The sequence below is a fragment of the Colius striatus genome, chromosome 10 (genome assembly GCF_028858725.1).
Source record: "Colius striatus isolate bColStr4 chromosome 10, bColStr4.1.hap1, whole genome shotgun sequence".
NCBI lineage: Eukaryota > Metazoa > Chordata > Aves > Coliiformes > Coliidae > Colius > Colius striatus.
Window position 1 is genome coordinate 32764176 of NC_084768.1, and position 306 is coordinate 32764481.

A 306-nucleotide genomic window follows, 5' to 3' on the forward strand; every position below is an offset into this window, starting at 1 on the left:
AACAGTGGAGCACAAGCCCTTTTCCTTCAGAAGCTGCCAACTCTTTGTTTTAATGTGCTCGGTGAGCATGCCATTGCTTATTTAACTGTTAAATGCCCAAACCCGAATCTTCCAGGACCAGAGCAGAAGTAGGTTTTTATTATGTCCCCTTTTCTCTTTCTTCCCTTTGCATATGCTGCTGGTGATAAAAAGATATTTAAAACTCCTTAAGTATTCCTGTTTCTTGTGAAATGTATTTCACCTGTTTAACCTGTTGCAGTGTTAGCACTGTAAGTGACATGAGGTTTTTTGGGGTGGAAGTTTTAA